The sequence below is a fragment of the Syngnathoides biaculeatus genome, chromosome 17, assembly GCF_019802595.1.
Source record: "Syngnathoides biaculeatus isolate LvHL_M chromosome 17, ASM1980259v1, whole genome shotgun sequence".
Classification (NCBI taxonomy): Eukaryota; Metazoa; Chordata; class Actinopteri; order Syngnathiformes; family Syngnathidae; genus Syngnathoides; species Syngnathoides biaculeatus.
In genome coordinates this window covers 8,697,569-8,711,976 of record NC_084656.1, presented here as the reverse complement: position 1 = coordinate 8,711,976, position 14,408 = coordinate 8,697,569, and the positions used below count along the sequence as shown (strand labels likewise).

The 14,408-nt window shown below is 42.4% G+C and overlaps 1 protein-coding gene across 3 annotated transcripts in view; it reads left to right on the top strand.

The window, feature by feature from the left end:
* Window positions 1–14,408, top strand: part of LOC133490570 (astrotactin-2) — a 301,145-nt gene that overhangs the window by 266,691 nt on the left and 20,046 nt on the right. The window lies entirely within an intron of this gene.

Here is a 14,408-nt window from a genome sequence, read left to right as displayed (position 1 = left end):
CTCATATTTAATCTCCTTAGTAACCTCTGCAATATATCCATCTCCAAGTCTGGTGCCCTATTATTATGACTATAGCATACGGCCTATTGAATATCTTGCAGTCACATGTATGTATACGAATGCATAGGACAGCATTCAAAATATGTGAATAGAACACAAGAGGTAATAGAACATATGCATTTTCCTGTTTTCTATGTTTTCCTCTCAATACCTCTTTGGGATTGCTTTTGGGAAAGACCACCCCAAATCACTGGGGTCTTACTTTGATAGCCTCTGGATGGCACACCAAGTCCAGGGAAGCATTCACCAAGCAGGCACTTGAATATGTAGCACTGATGCAATAGTGTCAGCTGGCTAGGCATGGCTGCGCTCCACAATTGCAATACATCTTTGATACAAAACATGATACTGGTGATCAGGGATTTGCAGTCAGGACGGCCACACCTGCATGTGAAGAATGGGGGGTAGGGGGGTAAATTATATACATACATATATATATATATATATTAGGTTTTTTTTTTCAATTATCATCAATTCATTCCAGGTTTCGTGATTTGATCTTTGCTTTATATAGATATTTTTCCTCCACTAATGTTCAACGTTTTATAATTAAAATTATTGTGTTTGTCTCTTTCCTGTTTAAATAGAGGCAAGTAGTGTAGCAGAAAACACCCAGCCTCACGTCAGGTTGCGGAGTCCCTCACCAAAAGCAGAAATAGCACAGTGCAGTGTCACTATCTATTGGTGAAGTTATTGCAGTAAAACAGAGGGGGCAAATTGGCAAGGGCCTGTTCTGCCACTCTTCACTCCAATCAGTGTAATGTTTTTGGCCAATTGTAATGTGCATTTTGCTTTTGCATCGTCAGGGTAAAGTAATAATGTTTGTATGTTACATATTCAGTTTTGCTGATCACAAAACCACAGACAAAGGTGAGGCAGTATTCTGCATCCACACTGTGGCAGGCGTCCTTTTTCAGTGGCCGTGACGGCCACACTGAAGTGGACGGACGAGAGCACACAGGTTCACAGTGATGCTCGCTAGCTTGCATAGGTTCTTTGGCCTTTTAGGACAAAAGGCTGCTCTTATTGGACTATATAGCTTACAAATAGTCAGAAAAAAATCTCTGAACAGCTTCTTAGCATTTTTTTTTTAGCAGAAAAAAGGTTTTGATTTGGACAAGAGGTGATGTTGCAAAAGCTTTTGCTCACTGTTGCCAACTATGACTGTGTACAATGGAACCTTGATAAAACAGACCCTGATATAACACGACCGTCGGGACTGAACAGTGTGTCAAAAGTAGTTTCCATTATTACTTAAAATGCATTTGACAAAGTCTGTAAGTTCCCAAACTGGCCAATTTTGTTTACTGGTGCTCTGGACACAATGCCGACAGAGAATGGTACTGATGCATTTCCGGGTCACAGACATACAGTACGATGCCTATGTGATGGTCATGTTGACTATAGCACGTTGTCAAAGGTCCTTTTTAATGTCTATTGTGAAACAAGCACTGGCAGAGAGAGAGCTGCATAGCTGTATTGTTATCACTCAGAAATTTAAAAAAGAAGTTTTTGGAGTCTAGAACATGTTTTTTTTTGGGCCATTAATTTTTTTTTGTCAAACTGTTTGCCTTTGGCCACAGATTTGGAACTAGGAAGCACACTAATTCATTGCGGTTCATGAAAGCGACTCTCCTATGATGAGTATCAACAATGTCACCATGACAAAACACACTGGTGTGGGAAGTTTGGATGAAACATTAAATTTTTTCAAGCTTTTTATATTCATTTCCAATAACTTTGTACCGTACTGAGCATTTTAGGCCTTTAGGGCTGGGTTTCCTCCAAGATTCCTTAAACATGCATGATAGGTTGATATAAGACCCAAAATTACCTATGTGTTAAAAAAAAAGGCCTGGTCAAGTGACAAGCAACAGTAGCTATGAGGAAAAACTCAGCCATTTATGATTAACCAGTGAGTGACAGAAAATACCTTCAAAAATAAGTGTGCTACCACTGAATTAAATTAATAAAAATGATAGTTGGGCATTCACTAAAATAATAACTTCAATAAAACCAATGACAAACCTATATTTGAATTTCATGATAACTCCTGCTTAACTAGAACATAAACAATTCTGCATTTGAATCAATAAAATAAAAAATGCATTTTAAAAGCTTTAAAAACAATCTTAAAAAATAATAAACACCTTGGGGCAATTTAGAGTCTCCATTTAAAGCATGTTTTGGGGATGTAGGAGGAAACCAGAGTGCCTGGAGAAAACCCATGAATCCACCTCGAGAATATGCCAACTCCATAAAGGCAGTCCCCAGATTTGAACCCTGGTCCTCAGGACTGTGAGGCCAAAGCTCTACAGTTGCACCACTTGCATTCCCTGTATGTGCAGCAACACATTTGAATATCTTGATGTAAGTGGTGTTCAGGTTTTCTTCACAATTGCTGTTCCTGCTATGCACGTATTGACCTCTGTGGGGCAGTGTGATACATGCAATGAGAAAGACACTTGCAGTAACAAGAAAGTAGAAAAGTTGACAATCAAACATTATTATAACTGACTTCACAGTTTGAAGAATATATGCCAGAGTACTGTTATATGGCTTGTGTGTATGTGGTTATCCAGCGTTTGTGTACCTAAATTCATTATTTTGAGCTATGTGCTGTTCAATGCTAATATTAGTTAGCTTGTCAGTTGTGTTTTTCATTCATTGTGCACTAGTTCTGAGATAGTGATTTTTGTCAACAAAATGAAGAAAGAAACAAAGGCTGTGACGAATATGAACATTTAATAGGTGTAACAAATTACACCTATTAAATGTTCATATGTTCATATTTTGATCTCTGTTTAATTTTACAGTGAACTTGACCAGGAGTGTCAATAGACCATCTATAAGCAATCAACATTTACTCTTTGTCCTTGCTACTGAGTTAGCATCTTAGCAACCTATTGTTTTGATCATGTGGGAGCTACATGCCATCCAGGTGCTGCTTGATAGAAGCGGCGGAAACGGAGTGTGCGAGGCACTGTTTGTATATATTGTTGAAATCGGACCGATTTTCGACATTATAAATCCGATTGGGACGCCGCAATGCTTGGTTAGTAGCATAATTAAAGGTGTGAATGTGTGTGTAAAGGGTTGTTTGTTTGTTTCTCTATATGTCCCCTGTGATTGGCTGGCGTCCATTCCGGGGTGCAACCCGGCTCTCACCTGAAGTCATTTGGGATGACTCTGATACAGCCGTGTTCCGAATAAAGATAAACAGCTGAGAAAGTGGATGCATGGATGTGTGTTTAATGAAACTTGTACATAATGCATTGTGTAGATATATAATTTAATATCTGGCTGCGAACTCAATGTCAAACATGTGATTCTGTTTGGCTCATGAATTTGTAAATCTGATACCAATGTCAGAGCCTCACCAGTCATGAACCTCACAGAAAGTCGGAGTGATGATTACATGCATACTAGCTGTAGGGCCTTTCTGAAAGCTATATTTTATTGATAACTTTGGGGGTGGCATGGTGAACGACAGGTTAGCACATCTGCCTCCCAGTTCTTTGGACCGAGGTTCAAATTCCGGCTTTGCGTGAGTGGGGTTTGCATGTTCTCACTCTGCCTGTGTGGGTTTTCCCGAGGTTCCTTCCACATCCCAAAGATATTCATGGAATGTTAATTAAGGACTATAAATTATCCCTACGTGTACATGTGAGTGCAAATTGTGGCTTAATTATATGTGCCCTGCAATTGGCTGGTGACCGGTTCAGGGTGCACCCCACCTCTCACACAAAGATGACTGGGAGATACCCCAACACTGCTGAGGATACGCAGTACATAAAATGGATGTTTTTAGCGTGGCCATACAGCCTGCGGTTAAACCCCTAATCGACTTCCTGACATGGTCTCCTAAGGGTGGGCTGCAATTGATCCCATGGTGGTATGTAGGTCAATCCAAAGACACCACAGGTTTAAGGGGCGGTGTCGACTTTGGAAATGCAAGAAAACACCTATACACGGTTAATGCCGCTGCAGTTTGTTTTGCAGTAAATTACACGTTATGTTTTGACTGCATGGGAATGATTAGCGGTTTACCTAATCTGTAATGTCAGACGTCTGTATTTCCTGTCTCTCACAGTGAGTTCCCAAAAGGAAAAGAGAAGGTGCCAAAACCGTTATGAAAAACGCCTAATAAAATGCTTAAGTGGAAGGCGCCTCGTATACATGACGAATGTGGACAAGCTTCTGGCTTCCGTCATCACCTTTCCTCTATGCCATTGTTTTGTCAGCCGTTAATTCAGTGTCCTTAAATCTCACTTATGACGAGGCGACACTTTTATGCCCGCACACGTGCACGTTTAATACTAATTAAAAACTTACAGGTCCCTTTTGTGTGTGTTACATCTGCATGAGATCTGATTTTTTTTTTTTTCCTTTCTGGCCAAGATGACTCGACTACGAGGATCGGTGGGAAGTGGGAAGCGGCTGTATGAACATGTAGGAAAGCCAGAATTAATTGGGTATAACGGGCAGGAGAAAAGAGGCAGCAGAACTGGACACTATTCAGTAATGATGTCATCTAACACAATTTTGCAGCATAAAAACGAAACCAACCATTAGGTGTCCGCACCTTCCTTTTGCCATTTCCAGTCAGACATCCCCATGACATTTGGAACATCTCTTTGAGTTTCCTCATGTTCAGACGAGGTATCCCACTCCCTTATTTATGTAAGCACTCCGTCATTGCACAATTGCGTCGATAAGCCCTCATTCAAAGAGATTGAATTATATGGAGATAACCGGCGTCCTTGAGCATGGGTGCAGATAACAGATTGGAGTGACACAGCTGACTCTCTTTGTTTTGTTAATTAAAGATGACCTCATCGCTAAAAATGGATGTTGTGCACCTCCTCGTCACGAGCCTTGCCATCAGCAGATTGCAGATTGCAGGCAGGGGGCCAAGGGGTTTCTGCATCCCCCCCCACCACTACCCATTCTTCCCCATTTTTGTCTCCTCACAAACATGTTGTCAGTGTTGCTTTCTCTTTCTCTACCTTATTTTTTTAAGAACGTTCACTCGTTTGTGAAGTATACAGAATATAACTTTGACAAGCTACAGTTTTTTATTTATTACTGTTTGTTGTGGGACAGTTACTACAGCAGCGATGAAAGAAAAATCTTTGAACGTAATGAATCAGAGAGACATGACTTATGTTGATCGATAGCGAACGCATTTATGCCGGGCACCCACTTTGATTCATTTTGCCATTTGGGACATTTGCCATTTTTTCTTCATGAGGACTTGGCAGCAATACACAAGAATGTACCAGCAGACTGCCAGTACAGAATCTCAATTAGAGTTGGTTAAATACTGCATTTTTTTTGTATGAAAGTTACTCATGTTTTTTTTTTTTCAAGTGCCGAGCAATTGCCAGTTTGTCACATAATAACTAAAATGCTGTCCAAAACCAAATGTGATAAATCCTTCTTCAGCACGTAGTATTGAATTTACTTGGATATAGTTAATTCATATTGATCATAATTACAGATGCTCCTGAACTCAGAAGACTTGTTGCTCAATTTTGGTATTTTTTAATAACTACACGCTGGATTGTTTGCAAGTCAATCGCAGGGCAAATGTGGATGGAATCGTAAATTCATCCTGCTGTAGCTGTACGGTTTTCTTTGTGTTTCATTACATTACAGATGAAAACACTTATATGGTCAAAACCGTCCATCCGTGTTCAACTGGGCTTTTCCTCATTAGGGTCGCGGCTGAGCTGGAGTCTATCCCGTTGATTTTGGGCGAGAGGTGGAGTACATCAGCCAATTGCAGGCCACATAACGGGAAACAAATCTTGACAATCATATGCACGCCTACAGTGTGGATAAATTTGAATCTTCAACTAACCTAACGTGTATGTTTTTTGGAGAAAACACATCCAAGCAGGCGGTAAAGAGGATCAAGTCAGGATTTGAATCTGAGACCTCTCAATTCAAATGCAGATATGCTAACCACCATTTCACTGTGTGAAGTGGTCAAAATCAGGACCTTAGTATTAAAATTTTTTGCCTTGCCTTGCATTTTTGAGTGGTACCTTGATATACCATAATAGTCTAGTCATAGTCTATTCCATCACGCTGGTCAACTCCAGTAGTAGCCAAATACAGTCCTTTTTTTTTCCAGAGCAAGCAGCTATGTCCATGTCCTGATAACCTGACATAATCACCAGTACTAAGTTGGATCACTGAACAGGAGGGTTTGTTCTTGATACGAGTTGTATTTAGGTTTGTTGACACTTTTTCTTTTTATACCATCCATCCATCCATCCATCCATTTTCTTAGCCGCTTATCTTCACAGAGGTCACGGAGAGTGCTGGAGCCTATCCCAGCCGTCAACAGGCTTGAGGCAGGGGACACCCTGAACTGGTTGCCAGCCAATCGCAGGCCACATAGAGACAGAAACAGCCGTGCTGACACCTAAGGGGAATTTCGGTTGTCCAATTAATGTTGCATGTTTTTTTGGGATGTGGTTGGAGAAAACCAACGCAAAAACTAACCCAGAACATGCAAACTCCACACAGGCGGGGCCGTGATTGAACCCGGGACCTCAGAACTGAGAGGTCGCCTATTTTTATACCATTGCTCGAATATAGATGTAGACTGCGGGATTAACCCATTGCCGACTGGTTGGGCGCCCTATTCTTCTTGCCTGTGATAAAAGGTCATTTACGTTATAAGTTTTAATGATCTAACATTGCATTAGTAGTTAGTGCAGTGCTTTTCAAACTGGGGGGTGTGCCCCCTAAACGGGTCGTGCCGTGATGACAGGGAGCACACAGCTACCTTCGATTATCATGAACACTTTTCAATATTAAGTTACACCCAGCTGTTTGTGTTTTTTGTTGATTTCCGGTGGGTGGGAGTGAGAATAATTCAAAATGGGGGGGGGGGCTGCAAAAAAACGTTTGGGAACTACTTGGTTAGTGTATATTTCAGAGAGAATGTAAACTATTCTAGATTATTTTCAACACATTCATATTTGACAGGCTAGCTTTTCTCATATGACAACTTTGAATGATAAAATGTTGTTTGCAGCATTACCCTCATCCAACGTTTTATGATGCAACTTCCATTATTTCCTTTGAGAATTTTGAACGATCAGACGTTCGACCACTATCCGATTAAAGATAGTGATCGAACTTTGAGGTACCCTTGCACTAACGATAGGAGACACAACTAGAATTGTCAGTCAAGACAAACACAAAGATACAATAGGCTATAAAACAACGAGAAACTGAAATTCTCACAGAAGGCAATCGGCATCACTATATGGTGAAATCCTCATTATTTTTCCTGATATTGTCATTTTCATATCCTCCTTTGTGCAATGATTGAGACCCAGACAAGCACAAGTGGCGCATGTTTGGAGGGGGAAGAAAAGAATATAGTCAAGAGGATTAGAGCCAAATATTTTAAAGCACTCTTTTAAATGCACAGTGACGCAAAGACCGATGATAATGACAACCAGGCCGTTGAGCGATTGAGCGGTTGTGGTGCCGGCCAAAAAAGAAGAAGGGAACGACGTGCTTGGCTGCCTTTGAAGAGCCATTAATTCCTATCAGTAGGAGATTTTCACTACATATTACACAGCACGCTCAGGCAATAATCATAAATGTTGGAGCCAGGAACAGTACAACGAGTATTTTTAATTGTGTACCGTAGACTAGTTTGTTTTTTGTAGATTTTTTTTTGCCCATTTATGTGATACTCTTGAAAATGTAGCCAAAACAACACCTGTACAATAATCATGCTGTGTAATCAGAATCTTGAGATGTTACAAAGAAGTGCGAACAAAGACATTTAGACATATTTGTAAACAATAACTGAAAGAAATACAGTAAGCCTTTTTGCGTATTTGGAAAAAAGTTTTAAATGTGTTTGAACAGTTCATAAAAAACGGGACCAAAAACAAAAGTTGTGGTTTTTTTTTTTTTTTTTTTTTATTCAGTGTATTTCAATGTCAGTAGGGTTATTTATTTATTTAATTTTATGCAAACGGGTATTCAAGCCAATAGCAACACATTTATAAACCAAGGAGCCATACTCTGATCAATCTCGTAAATGTTGTACGTTGCAAATCTAATTCAGTCCATGCCTTCTTTGTGTATATAATTTTATTATTATTACTATGACTCAAAAAGAGAACATCAAACCCAGAGCAAAGGTAACAACAATAATCAAACAAAAATAACACTTTCTTTTATTACAATAACAATAAAAGCAATAATACATTATTGTACAGGTAATATGTGGTTTTCACTGGGTGATCCTTCTACATTCCAAAAACATTGTTTGAAGGTTTATTGAAGACTTCTCAAAGTGTCCTCAGTTTATAATGAATAATTACGATGTGGGTCTCTGTGACATAAAAATGATTTGACTTCCAAATGAATTAAAAATAAATATTGTTGAACCCACTGACCTTGAGGATTACATCAAACTGTTAGTCGCCCATCCCTTACTCCACCTTGGCTTTATTTTAAAAGAAGCGAGCCATTAAGTATGTCTGTGGGTTCTCTGTAATATTCACACAATGCATGCAATAGGGTGCAGTGTGCATTGTAAAATATGAACTTTGCACATACGTGTTGCTTTTCTGCTCATTATGTGTAATTGGTCCTTTCCTGCCTGCAGCTCCCTTTGCGAACGATGCTGTCCAACCGGTGCTGACTTCTCTGAATTATCCATTTTCTTTACTATATTCTGCTTCGTTACGGCAGTTTGCCAGGGCTTTCCTTGTTTTCTCACAACATTTGGGTAAGTCTGGGTCAGGCAGCTCTTATGCAAATATGTTTGATTTAAGGGAATTACATCATACGTTTGAGCATCCCCCTACATGCTGTCCCTCTGCACCTCCCTGTGATTTGCTATCATTTTGTCCCCCTCTCCGCTTACAAAAAGATCCTTTGGCATCAGCTTTTCGTAATCGCCGTGTAAGCCGGCGAACACGCAAAATGGCTTTTACCGTAATAGAATTTCAGGGGCTGTAATTTTTGCCAGCTGTGTGCTGTTTTTTGCTTCTTTTTTTTCCCTTTGGGGAGGGGGGGTATAGATAGACTATGTTAACCGCAAGCACACCCTATACACTCCCCTTCAGAAGTATTGGAACACCAAAGTAATTTCCAATGGTTTTGTTGTCTCATGAAGACTTTTTGGTTTCATATGAAAAGATAAATGAGACAAAAATTCTGATTTTCAGCTTTTATTTAATGGTATTCACATTTCGATGTGTTCAACAACTCACCAGAGAGCACCTTTTGTTGAAGCCACCAACTTTTTCAAGTGAGCAAATGTATTGGCAAGCCTGTGAACCATTGATTTCATTAGCCTGTTGCATTCCTCAACTGAAATGCTTTTCTGGGTCTTTATTGCAGCCTCTTTCAGTTCTTATTTTTTGCTGGGGTTGTCCCTTCAGTGTCCTCTTCAGGAGTAAAAAGCATTCTTTATTGGGTTAAGGTTCGGTGATTGACATGCCCACTCAAAGAATTTCCACTTTACCTCCCTGATGAATTTTGTTGTTGTGTTGGTAGTGTGTTTTGGATCGTTGTCTTGTTGTATGATGAAGCGTCTCCCGATTAGTTTGGATGCATTTTTCTGTAAAATGCCTGAGAAAATGGTTTTGTAGTCTTCAGAATCAATTCTGCAGCTACCATCATTGTTCACATCATCAATAAATTAGACTGAGGCTTTTCGAGGTACAGCCATGACATTACCTCCACCAACTTTCACAGATGAGCTTGTGTGTTTTGGATCATAAGCAGATTCTTTCTTTCCTCATACTTTGGCCTTTCCATCACTGGTAATCATGGTGTCATCAGTCCATAAAACAGTGTTCCAACGGTTTTGTGGCACATCTCTCTACTTCTTTGCAAAATCCAATCTGACCTTCTGATTTTTTTTTGCTGATGAGTGGTTGCATCTTGCCTGTATATTTCTCTGTTGGTGTCCTTCAAACAGTTGGATTGTTATATATTCACTCCTGCCCTGTGGAGGTTGCCAATGACGTCACTGACTATGAGTGTTTCTTCACAGCTCTCACAATGTTTCTGTCATCTACTACCTTTGACACCATTGGCCAGCCATTGTTTTGGCTATGTGCAATGTTGGTCCAATAGCTTTGATAAATTTTCCCTCTGCACTCATCTTCAAAATGGGTTCTTTTTCTCCCATTGACAGCTCTCTGATCTTCATGTTTGCTGTACACCAAATACAGATTTCACAGGAGAAATTCAAAGCCAAAAATGAGCACTATTTAATGTTAAAGTAATCTATCTGAGAGACAAATCCTGAGCAACCAGCTCTTCCGGTACGTTTGGAGGGTACTGTATGTCACGCTTGTTTGGCTTTCATTTGTGTTTCTGCCAATCATTTTTCCAATTTAAATCTTTTAAAAACTACCAAATAGATGGCAGTCATTGAGTAACACTGGAATATTTAATATTGGATGAATGCATGAATGAATTTATTCATATTCATTCATTATTTAATATTGACTTTTTTTGTATAATTTGGGTGTATGTGGTGTGAGAGAAGAATAATTGCTGTAACACACGAATAAGCCATAACTGTGCTGTGAATAGATCAGTAATATTATGAATTATACTATACATTTGGAGCGGCAATGGATCATTTGATAGAGCGAGTCGTTCAGTGAGAGAAGGATTTCAGTAGGGGTCCTCACCCTGTTACTTATGAAGTCCCACCTGACTACATGTTGTGTCTCTACTATCTCTAGGTGACTTTTCAGTTACTGTTGATGCAGCTGTCATAGATCGAAACAGTAGCATACCCTATAGGTCCCCCCCCCCCCAACCCCAGTCCTTCTGGTGGCCGTCCAGGCCACCAAACGCAAGGCATCTGGCTCGACAGGTCAGGAGGACGACCCGGACTCCAAGCACCAGGATCCCCATAGGGCAATTCAGGTGGACGGCCTTGGGGAGGAACCCAACGGCGAAGCAGGAACCATAACAAGGCATGCAACAGCTCCGGATGAAGGCCTCCCCAGATGCGACCGCGGACCATCGTCACCGCCGTCGGCTGGACAGGAACGTGAGATGTCAATGAGCCGTCGCTATCCTCTGTTGCTGTCGAGACAGGGGCGTGGAACAACCGCGAGCCAGTTGCCGTCGAAGCAGGAACGGGAAGAGACCGTGGACCGGTTGCCGACAAACAGCGTGGGGCGACTGGGGACCGGTCGCCGTTGAAGCATGAGCGTTGAACGGCCACGGACCGGTCGCCACAGCGACGTGGGCGTGGCGAGGTGGCGGATCCGTTCTCACTGCAATGTGAATGAGAGGAGGCAGAGAGTCCGTTCCCACAGCGACGTGGCTCTTGCTCGGGAGCAGATCAGTTACCACTGCCGCATGCGCATAAGTCAGCAACGAGTACGTTGAAACTGCCACGTGGTCGTGTCTCAGGAGCAGATCTGTTGCGACAGCAACATGAGCCTTGCTTGGTAGTGAGTCCGTCGCTACTGCAATGTGAGCGTGACTTGTCCGGGAGTCCGTTGCCATAGCGACGTGGACCTTGCTCGGTAGCAGATCCGAAGCCACTGCAGTGTGAACCTGAGTCAGCAGCAAGTCAGTAGCAACCGCAACATCAGCGTAGCTCGGCTGGTTCTCTAATCCTTGCCGGACTTGGGCCGGGAGGACCGCCAGTTCGGCACTCTGCCGCTCTATCTTCGCCCGCATTTCGCGGTAGAACAACACGTGATTTTGCGGCCCCTCCTCCCTCTGGGCTGGAAGCTTCGCCACCAGCCGCGGGTCTGCCGCTTTAACCGTTGCCGGTGAGGAGTGGGTGGACGAGGACGGCGTCTTTGTTCTTTGTTCCTTTGGCCGCCACGCAGAGGTTCAGGGTAGATGGCCAAGCGGGTTCCTACAAACGGATAGGGGAACTCGGACCTACCGGGCGATGACACTCGGGAGCTGGAGACGCAAGGAGGTGAAACAAACTGACCGAGATTAACGATCGGGCGAAGAGATTCATAGTTGAAATAATATGAGTCGTAGTCAGGCAGCCGGTCATATAAATCACAGTCCTCTTCGTAGTCCGAAAAATCAGAGTCCAAAAGAATGTGAGGTGCTGAACGGGTCGTGGTCGGGATGTATTCATAGCTTGCCGGCGAACAGTGTGACACAGAAGCGGAGGACGTCATGGAGCCTACCCGGATCGGTCAGGCTTGGTCTTCCGGCAGTCGGTCTACCTTGCGTTGGTCCCGGCGATGCCGGGTCTTTCCTGCTGGGTCCTGTTTCGACCAGATCGTTCTGTCACGACCCATCGAAACGGAGGTAGGACCCAAAGGCAGGAGTCGGGAGACGCAGAGGAAATTCGGAAAAAACGTTTATTGTTCCACAGTCGGGGATCGGGCAACCAGTCAGGTCCAGCAGCGATAGTCAGGACGTCGGGCGTAGAGAGCAAGTCAGCGGGCAGGCAGGAGTCGGTACACGGGAGATCGATCAAAGCAAGCAGGAGTATCAAAGTAGTCAGGCTTACGGGGTCGGTCGGAGAACAGGCGGAGGTCGCTATACACGTGTCGACGATCAGGGATACGGGAGTGCTGGAACAGGGCATGAGTTGCAACGATCTGGCGAAGGACCAGTTGTCCCCAGGGTCCTATATACACCAGGGCCAATCAGCCAGCAGGTGTGCGCCTCCCAATCAGCGCGGCCGCGCGGGCACCCGCACAGCCAGGGCTGGACCGGCAGGACCATGAAGAATGCTACCCCAGCTGACTCTGGCGAGATCCTGGGTACATCCTGAAGTGGCTGCCAGTCAGTTCAGTGTTTGCATCCAAATATTTTCTAACAAATTCTTTTCACATTTATTTTTTCCTATGTGGGGAAATGTATTGCCCAGTTTAGATATTATAACATGCAATGCCGTGACATCATTCATTCCTTCATTTGCTGTACCATTAGTCCTCACTTGGGCCACAGTTGTGGTGCAATGTATCCCAGCTGGCTCTGGCTCTGGCTCAGTGAACTGGTGAACTGAAGAACTGAACAGTGATTCATTGAAGGAGGGACTTAAGTGAACTGAGTGATTTGTTGAGTGAACTGGTGTACTGAGGTCCTGAAGAGTGTTTCATTCAATGGAGGGGCTTACGTGAACTGAGTGATTAGTTCACTGAACTGGTGTACTGAGGAACTGAACAATGATTCATTCAGGGGAGAGACTTAAGTGAACTGAGTGATTTGTTCAGTGAACTGGTGTACTGAGGACCTGAAGAGTGATTAATTTGTTTGTGATCCACCAAGGAGCAATGTACCAAATCACTTGATGAGGGGTTTGTTTGCCCAGTGAGTGATTTAAACCTCAAGTCCCGACATTCTGGCAGGGATAGGTTTCACTAGCAGCTTTCCGCAAACTATCGGCTAGTTTTGAGTACACATTTTAAGCACACATTTTAAATAAATGTAAATTAATAATGAATTAAAAAAAGGTAAAACATGCATATTCTCTGTGTCTCTAATGAAATGAAGCCATTTTTATTTTACAATAACAACGACAACAATAATAATACATTAAACGTATGGCAACACTCATAGACACTTTCCACTAATCAGATGACAAGAAAGGTAAGGTGAGTGAGCAGGAACCTTGGGAGGCAGATGCTGGTCTCAGCGATGCTGTCCACTAGAATGCAGAAAAATCACGACAGCTGGCGAGAGTCTAGCTGGATGTCAGAGGACCCGGAACGATGTTCGGTCATTGATCTCGTTGCACACATGTTTACAACCGAAGCTGGGTGTTTGAGAACTTGCAAGAGAGATAGGTAGGTGGTAATTTAGCTGTTTGTTTTTTATACATCACCAGCTTTTCTACTTTACAATACACGACAATAACAATGCATGGTCCTTCGGTGAACGTGTTGCGTGAATGTGAACCTTAAGGATGGACCTTAAAGGAATGAGGAAGGACTTAAATAATTTTATGAAAAAGAACAATTGGGTGAACAAATCTTTTGAACGAGTCTTTTTAAAGAACTGATTCGAGAGATTTAGTACAGTCAAAAGTCCATCGCTGGTTTAAAGAAGTTCCATGTCTGTTGTTTCGGGGGTAATAAACATACTGGAAGTGATATAATGTCTTCAAGTCACAAGAACAGTTAGTGGATGGCGAATTAAGGCAGGAGGTAAAATGATCTCCACATTTTATCCTCATTCGGTTAGCTTTTCACAAAGTGGCATTTACTGAATGCCAAAAGTACATTTTAAGTGTGGGCATGATGGTACATCCGATACTTTAGCTGTGGACCTGTGGAATGCAATGGTTGGGTTCTGTCAGTGAGGAATTTTGACTAAATAAATACAAAGAGCTTAAATGGATG